This window comes from Geospiza fortis, unplaced genomic scaffold (assembly GCF_000277835.1).
Source record: "Geospiza fortis unplaced genomic scaffold, GeoFor_1.0 scaffold452, whole genome shotgun sequence".
Taxonomy (NCBI): Eukaryota; Metazoa; Chordata; class Aves; order Passeriformes; family Thraupidae; genus Geospiza; species Geospiza fortis.
In genome coordinates this window covers 1731461-1739468 of record NW_005054369.1, presented here as the reverse complement: position 1 = coordinate 1739468, position 8008 = coordinate 1731461, and positions in this window count along the sequence as shown.

Genomic DNA, 8008 nt, shown 5'->3' with positions numbered 1-8008 from the left:
GAGTAGCTATGGATAACAAAGGAATTTCTTTCTCTACACTCACATTTGATCTGCTGATTGCAGGGTTTAAGGCCAGAGAGAAAACATTGTGTAGGGTGCTTTGTGTTTTAAAGCCTTAGACTCACATCTTCTGCACAAGCAGGTGGGAGGGGAAACCAAGAATAGAGCCATTGCCTTCATTCCTGTAAATAAAGCTATGAGCTCTGGGATGAAATGAGAAAGGGATGCTCCCAGGGTTGGATGAGGTCCTGGGGAGCAGTGGGAGGACCCTGGAAGTGTTCAAAGGCAAGTTGGACGGGGTTTGGAGCAAGCTGGTCTAGTGGAAGGGGTTTGGAGCTATCCAGTGTGTAAGGTCCCTTCCAAGCCAAACTGTTCTGTGATTCCATGATTCTGGGACTTGCAGCTGGGCAGGGCCCCCCTCACCCCTCCGTCACCCCGTGGCTGACAACAGGGCAGGAGGGGAAGGAGGGACCAGTGAGTGTGCAGGGAGGCAGAGAGGAGGGGAGGGAATTTACAGGGCTAAAAGGGGAGGACCAATGGTCTATTTTTAACTGCAGTTTTGAATGTGAAGTGTCACCAATGTTAAAAAAAGCTCCTGGTAAGTGGTGGGGAAGATGCAGGCGATAGTGCAAAGCCAGCTGCAGCTTTTTGAACTGTTCGCTGATGTTTGTGAGGAGGCTGCAAGCACTTGATTCATGGTGATGTCTTCATTTTCCTTTCCTCAGTGCCAGGTCTCCCTCTGCCAGTGACTTTCTTTAAACAGTACTTAGTTCTCAGCCTCGTAAGGTTATTTTTATTCTTTAAGAAGCAAAGAAGAGAGAAATACAGATATTTGTGCACTTTCCTTTTCCACCTGCTTTCGTCGCATTCTCTTGGAACATAATTTTTTTTTCTTTTTTTTTTAATGCTGAAAATTGGACGCTGATTTTTTTCTGGCTAATTTCCATGTATTTCTCAGACAGGATTTTTAGCCTTGATCTATAATGCAGGCCTGTGGCTGTTCTTGCTAAAAGTTTGATCCCACCAGAGCTTTCATTATAAATCCTTATTTTCAGTAGCAAATTGCTGTCTGCAAATGCCACCTCTCGGAGGTTTGGGTGCGTATGGGGGCACTGTAGGTAGGTAGGCCGGGTCCTGCACCTCTCTGCCACCCTCCCCAGCTTCTCCAGGATTTGGGAACGTGAGGTTTGGGCGTGTTTGCTGCTGGCTGCTGTGAGGCAGGAGGCTGGAGCCATGGCTGCCAGGCCAGTGATCCGTGGGATAATGCATCCCCAAGTCGTGGCCGTTTCTGTCTATTGTGTCACCGATCCGCGCATTAAAGGGACCCCGAGTAGGTGTTGCTACAATAAACCCTAACAGCTCTATAGGAGCCGTCACAGTTCATTGCATCAATAATCTGTGTATTAAGGAGTCCTGAGCAGGCCTGGGCACACAATGGACCGTTACGGCTCCAGATGAGCCTGTCTGAATTTAGGTCAGTAACCTGAGTGTTGTTAAATCCCAAAATTGCCCTGCTACAGAGAGCTGGCAAGGCTTGGAATAAAGATGATGCAAATCTGGTGGTTGCAGAGGGTACTCTTGGCCAAAGGTTGGTAGTGGGAGAATTATTTCATCTTATTTATTGCTGTTATCGAAACCTGTCTCTGTTCATGTTGCTCCCTCCTTCCCTCTCCTTAGGCTTGGTGTGAGTGATGCTGGAAGCAGCAGGGAGAGACAGGGATGGAGGGATGGAAGGGCCAGGAGGAGGCAGCATTCCATAGTTGAGCCATCCCAGAGCCATCCCACATCCCAACAGGCTCTTTCCAATGGGACTTCATGGAAATACTCACACATTTCCATCCTGCCTGTGCCTGTGCCTGACCCCGTGGAGCTCAGTATTGTCTGGAGCATGGCAGATCTCTGGGGACTCCCCAGACCCTTGATTACTCCAAAAGCCACCCTCCATCCTCATTGCCGACCCATTTCATGATCCAAGCCCTCCCTGGTGCTTGATGCCCCAACACCTGGCTGGGCTCTTCTCCTCTCTGCCGTTCTTTGCATCCTGCCCCTTCCTTCCTTTCTCATTTCCCTCAGACAAGGCCCTTTTGTGGGTAGGTGGAGGGAGAGGAATGCCTCCAGCGCCGGCCGGAGAGCCCGGTTCTCATTGTGGGTGTACGCCTGAATGGAGACGTAGCCTTGAACTCTTGAACTCTCTTTTTTTTTTTTGTCGAGTAAAGCTGCTGTGTGCTGAAAACAAACAGGACTCACTCCGGTGGAAAGAGATTGTATAGTGGGAACAGGTCTCAGACCATGAGAAAGGGGTTTTTCCATGTTTCCATTCTGAGAGTTTCCATTTGAGATTTTGCCAGCAGTTGGGCAGCAGAAGATGAATTAGCTGAGCTGTTAAAGGTATTACACGTGTTTCCCCCTTCCGAGACTTGTTAGAACATATTTTCTTCAGTGATAGTAATAAGTGTTACAAACAAACCACAGTTTTCCCCTTTGAATATTCCTTTACACAGAGCATCGTCTACATAAAAAAAATGAGTACGTTAAGCAACATGAATAGCTTCAGGCTATTTTATTTCATGTTGCTAAATAAGTCAATGCAGATGAGTGCTTTTTATGTAAGAGTGGCTTGTAAATATAAGTGCTAAGATAAGGGCAAACTATAACTCCAAAGATTTCCTGGAGACAGAAGAGTGTCACTGCTGCCTTTCACTATTCCCAGTCCAGGCAGAGATCCCAGGACAAAGATTCAAAGTGATTGAGTTTGTGCCATGTGTGGGGGAGTTCATTGTGCTGAAGGAAAGCTGAGTCTCCTGGTTTGCTGGGGCAGGAGGGGCTTCATCTTTGCTCTTCCTCTGGGGGAATGGTAGAATATCCTGCAGGGCTGAAGGTTCCTTCTCTGGGCCTCAACTGGGATTTGAAGAAGTGGGCTGGTGTGATCTTTTCTCAGCATGTGCGGGTGTCCATGTAATATTTAATTGTCTGGTCCTGATTGTGGAAGAATTAAGAAATTAGGAGTGAAGGCTAGAATTCCAGACTTGGAGACACTCCAGTTGTGTCCTGTCCATCTGTAGGGCTGGGATGTGGGTGCCGTCGTGTCCTTGTCAGGTAATGCAATGCAGCAGCACCTGGTTACAACTCAGGACACTGAGTATGCCATGGCTGTGCCTGCAAGGATGTCCTCATCCTTATTTTATTATTTCTTTTAATTAGGAGTAGTGATACAGAGCCATGGACTTGAAAGAGTCTCAGAGAGAAGTGGTCCTGGTTGTAGTCTTGGTACTTTGGCTTCTGCTCCCAAGGGAATATGCTGATCCTGGGGTGGTTCAGATTTTTATTGCTGCTCTTGCTGTTTTCAACTTTCTGCTGAGGAGGAATTGAGGAGTAACTTGTGAGTATTGCAGGAGTGTTTGCTACGCGCAGATGTTCAGTCACATCCTGCAAGGCTGGAGCTCCAGGTGCTGCTGTGGTGCCTCTGCAAACCCTGAGATCACAGAGGAAGATGGGCTTGGGGGATCAGCAGCATAGAGTCATGGGGATGAGAGAAGCACAGGGATTCACAGGGGCATGTGATGTGTGTGGCAGGAGGGGGTGCAGAGGTTGGCTCTTGGTACATGTGGCTCTTGGCCCCATGGAGATTTTGGTATGCAGCTCATACTCAGGAAGTTGGGCCACCCTGATTACAAACATACGTATATCTGGAGATGTATAGTGAGATATCTGCCTCTTCCCTAATTTGATTTGCATTTATATGGGGAGAGGAAAACCACTGGAGCAGGGGAGTGGGTGGCTTTGTGTGGTTCCCTAGCCAGCGGAAGCTGAAAGCAATTTACAGTTCACATTTAGCAGTATTAGTAGTCACCAGAAGGAGACATCTGAAGGTAAGTGGCCATGTCCTGCCTCTTGGCACTGAGCAAGCTGGATTTGCCTTTGTTCAGCTCCAGAGATAGATGAGCTCTCCCATCTAGCTCCAGTGATGGGTAATGATGCCACGGCACAGTTTGCAGTTATTCTCAGTTAATCATGTTCACAATTTAAAACATAAAGTGCTATTTGTCAGAGGGAAAAGGATGAAGTTTGCTGTGTTATAGCTGGGGGGGCAAGAAGTGAACTGAACAAAACCAAACCTTGGAAGCAACAATAGCTGCACACCAAAGGGTTTATTTAGGAAGGACTTTTTTCATAGCTGTTTCATCTTATTTTCTTCTTGTCCTTGCTCTTGCTTGCTCATCTATATGCAGCATATGGAAAGGTTGAAAAGTGGCAATTACTAAATGAGAGTCGACAGAAACTGTTCTCCAGCAGCTCCAGATGGGGTTAGTGATGCTGTTCCCAGGCTGCCAGCGCTTCACTCCGCAGTATAAAATGCCCTCTAATGGACAAGTAACTGCATAACTCATCCAACAAACCAGCAAATACTCATTTTTCTCAGGATTTCTAATGTGCTGTGCTGCTTTTGGTACAGGAGCAATTAATGGCTTGAGTAGAGGAGAGCTTTTGCTTATCCAGATGTGCAAACAGTGAAGCTTCACCTTTCTCCAGCGTTGATCTTTGTGATTAGTGCAAGTCAAAAATTTGTAATTTAAGGAATTTTGGTAAGGCATAGAATGAGATTTTATTTTCCAGTATGGCAGGGATCCCTGGAGAATGTAAAATTATTTATGTATCTTTTCCTCTTGTTTCATTTGAAAACTTAAGGGTAGTTTTCCAGCCCTTTACGTACTTCAGCAAGATCGGTGTGCATGTTATCAGCGTCAGATACTTAGAAAAACAAGATAAGAGAGGTTGAAGGAGGCCCATGATTAATTAGCAAATAGATTAGGCACTCTCAAAGCTAAGTGGATAATTGGGGTTCAGCTCCTGGTTATTGTTTTGCCCACCACCAGCCTCTGAAGGCTGATGGTGCAGGGTAGGCAGAGCATCGACCCGCTTCACTTCTGGTGCCAGAAAGAGAGATGACAGTTATTTTCTTTAAAGCAATTTTCTTGCTGTCTGTTGGGGTTGGTTGTTTGTATTTCAGCTTTAGGAATGAAAGGAGTGCCAGTTCTGGTATTTCCTCGTTTTGCTTGAAAGCTCACAGAGGATCTGTGGAGGGCTGTTACTACTTGACAAGGGAGCATTGTCTGGATCTTCTTTTCTCAAAGTCAAGAGCAAATCACTAATGTTGAAAATTGAAATAGGTAAAAGAATTTGAAAATAAAAGGGATGTCTCACTCCCCTCTTTTCTGTACCATGGCTATTGAGGCAACTTCAATACTGTCATTTCAATTGATCTTCATAATATCTGTCTGGCTGCTGAGAACCCAGTCTGGAGAGGAATTTGTAGCCTGACACGCAATTCTTACAGAAACTTTTCTAAAAATCCAGTTCCAAACAAAAACCTTTCTTGTGCTTTACACATCATTAAGATGGAGAGGAAGAAAAATGCTACAAACCCATATGTCTTTTTTTCCCTTTGAAAGTCACCTGTATATGATTGTGATTCTTCTCCTCCTGAGTCAACAAGTAGCTTTGATGGAGTAGAACTGCTGAGGAATAATCACTGTGTCTTTCAGGGTCTGTGAGGGATGCAGGATCAGGCTCTCTGTGTCATCTTTGAAGCCTCATTATTTTGGCAGAGTCTGTATCTCGTTGCACAGTGTTTTAAGATGTGGTCTGCATCATTATGTAGCGTGTTTAATTTAGCAGCAGATGTGCAGGCTTGTATGCCATTATGGTACATTTTGTTCACTCATATAATAGCAGGTTCCTCAAAATTGTTACCACTTCTTCAGCACAAGACTCGTACAGGGTGTTATTCACCTTTTCTGTGTGATGAGGAGTGGAAGAGTCCTTTGTGTGCACCAGCAGGTGCTCACGTGGGAGTGCTGGCTCTCCATGAACACGTTTAACCTGCTGCCTCCCTGTTTTCCCTGCATCCAGGGAGTGCACCTTCCCCAGCAGGTTTTTTGGGAAGGCACCAGGCAGGCAGTTGAAGGGTGAGGTTTTGGTTGTTAGGTTTCTGGGCTGGAAAAGAAGCTGGACAAATAATTCTTCTTCTTCCTGCCACCCCCAGCAGCATCCAGGCATTCTCACAGAGAAGCCTTAACACAGAACATCACCCAGCACTCCATGGCAGCAAAATCATAATAACTGCTAAAAACATTAAACCTAATTAATAATGGCTTTGTAGCCGGAGTCCTGCCCTCACTGTTTTGAGGGTGATGATGGTCTGGGGGGGTTGCAGACTGCTGGGAGGGTGTTGAGGTTTAATCCCAGCTGGCAGCTCAGTCCCATGCAGTCATTCACTCCCTCCCGAGGGATGGGAGAGAGAATCAGAAGCATAAGAGTGAGAAAACTCGTGGATTGTGGTAAAGGCACTTTAATAGGGAAAGCAAAAGCCCTGCATGCAAGCAAAGCAAAACAGGGAATTCACTCCCCACTTCCCATGGGCAGGCAGGTGTTCAGTCATGCCCAGGATAGCAGGGCTGCATCATGCACAGTCGTGACTTGGGAAGACAAGCACCAACACTCCAGACATCCCCCTCTTCCTTCCTCTTCCCCACTCCACATGCTGAGCATGACACCTCATGGTCTGGGATATCCCTGGGTCAGCTGGGATCAGCTGTCCTGGCTGAGTCCCTTCCCAGCTCCCTGTGTCCCCCCAGCCCCCTCACTGGTAGGGCAGTACAAGAAGCAGAGGCCTTGACTTTGTGTAAGCCCTGCTCAGCAATAGCAAAAACATCCCTGGATTATGGACCCTGTTTCCAGTGCAAAGCCAAACCAGCACCCCACACCAGTTACCATGAAGAAAATTAACTCTACCCCAGCCAAACCCAAGGTGTGATTTACAGCAAGGCTAGTTGTCCCCAAAAAAAAAAGAGAAAAAAATGCCCCCTAGCATCCTATTTCACATATGATGGCTGAGTGTTTAGTGGAGGGGGAGAAGTCAAACCCTGGCCACACAGAAACTCTGTGATTCCTCTTCCCAAGTGAGTGGGTTTATATCTCTCAGGCATTATTAAAAAAAAAAAAACAAAAAAAAAACCACCAAAAAAACACCAACCTATTTTGGGTAATGAAATTCCGTGTTTGTTCTCACTATTTGTATAAATGTTTAATCTGGTTTTGGTTCCTACTGGGCTATTTGGTTTAATGGTGTCTTAACACTGTGAGCTTCCTGAGTTGTCTCATTGTGCTTTAAAAAACAATATCCCAAAAAACCATCCCCAGAAGGACCATGCTGTCTGGCTGTCCGTCCCTTCCCTTCCGTGCTTCCCTCCTCCCCTGCAGTCAGGGAGGGAGAGGCAGGTGATGGGGGCTGAGCGGGGCATTGCACTGAGGGCTGGCTGCGAGGAGGGATGGCTGTGTTCTCCAAGTGCTCCTCCTGCATTGTGCCGTCTCCTTTGTCCCTTCCCTCCCCTGTCATTATCTCTGCGTGGCTCCTGCTTTCTTTTCCCTGCCTTGCCTTGCTTACACTGAGCTCTGGTTTTCCCAGCCCCTCCTGCCCTCCCCAGGCAGCTGAAGCACTGAGCAGTGGGAATGGCCAGGGCTCAGGACAGGGAGTACACAGGGATGCTGAGGCAGGGCTGGAGCAGCTCGCAGCTCCGAGGGCTGCTCTTGCCTTCAAATCTCAATTCAAGTGTGATTGAGCTGTGAAAAACTGGGCCTTTACACAAAGGAGGATTCAGGGAGAGCTGCCTGTGTCATCAGCAGATACTGACTTCGACAATTCTGCTTGGGTGTTCTGCTCTGCTTCCAGCTGAGAGGAGTGACTTTCTGCAGTAATCATGAGTACAAAACCTTCCCCAGAAATCTCTCTTTTCTTGAGCGCCCAGGAAATATCCTGCAGTACCATCAAAACATTTGGACTTGTTAGAGTAAGGAATTGTACATGTGAAAACCCAGTGTAGATGTGAGGAAAGAAGGATGGAATTTGTCCTTTGCTGTTTGGAAATGGAACCTTTTGCCATTTGTGGAGCTGGTAGTTTTCTGTAGTAGAGAGACTCCACTTTGTTGCTGCTGTATTTCATAGAGGGTA